Source organism: Nematolebias whitei, chromosome 15, assembly GCF_014905685.2.
Source record: "Nematolebias whitei isolate Nwh7 chromosome 15, NemWhi1, whole genome shotgun sequence".
In the NCBI taxonomy this organism is placed as follows: domain Eukaryota; kingdom Metazoa; phylum Chordata; class Actinopteri; order Cyprinodontiformes; family Rivulidae; genus Nematolebias; species Nematolebias whitei.
The window spans coordinates 21,691,691-21,692,269 of NC_056512.1; the positions used below are offsets into that span (position 1 = coordinate 21,691,691).

At 36.4% G+C, this 579-nt stretch overlaps 1 protein-coding gene across 1 annotated transcript in view; it reads left to right on the top strand.

Annotated features, from left to right (window-relative positions):
• Positions 1-239: 239 nt before the first annotated feature.
• The window catches only part of LOC119421094 (zinc finger CCCH domain-containing protein 7B), a 10,122-nt gene continuing 9,782 nt past the window's right edge, over positions 240-579 (top strand). Inside the window, exon 1 of the mRNA XM_037688492.1 lies at positions 240-261. The gene's annotated coding sequence lies outside the window, so the exon portion shown is untranslated. The remainder of the gene's footprint in view (positions 262-579) is intronic.

Below are 579 nucleotides of genomic sequence, written 5' to 3' on the forward strand. Positions count from 1 at the left end.
AAAACTCTTTATTAACCAAACAACTGATAATTGTGATTATGTTCTAAAAATAAAACATTTACAGATCAAAGTCCCGCTGTGTGTTTTTATGCAGGCTTGTGGTTGGTTTAATGAATCAGTATAAAGTTTCTCTCATCTTTTGGTTTCTTCTTAAGGTGGACTAAAGACAGACGGGTGCTGCTGGTCAAGTCCTCGGAGAGGAGTAAATGGGTTCAGGTCCGACCGCTGCCACATGCCAAGAACTTCCCTCTGTATTATGATGTAGGTGTGCTTCTTCTAATCTTACCTGAACACAGGTGGTTTCACACCATCACTCACCTCACAGACAATGTTGGTGTGGTTTTGTGATTTTCTTTAATTTCTTGACTTTCTTCATATTTTCCTTTGTTCTGCTCATATCTGGGGATTTGAAACCTGATCTTGGAGGTTTACTTGTCACTTCATGTGGCCACTTGTAGGTTTTTACTTTTTGAATCAAAAATTCTTATCAAAGATGAGTCAAATATCAAATGTTTTGGGAGTTCTTAAAACAATCACTATTAAACATTTGATTATTTGAGTAAAAATAAACAAGCGGAA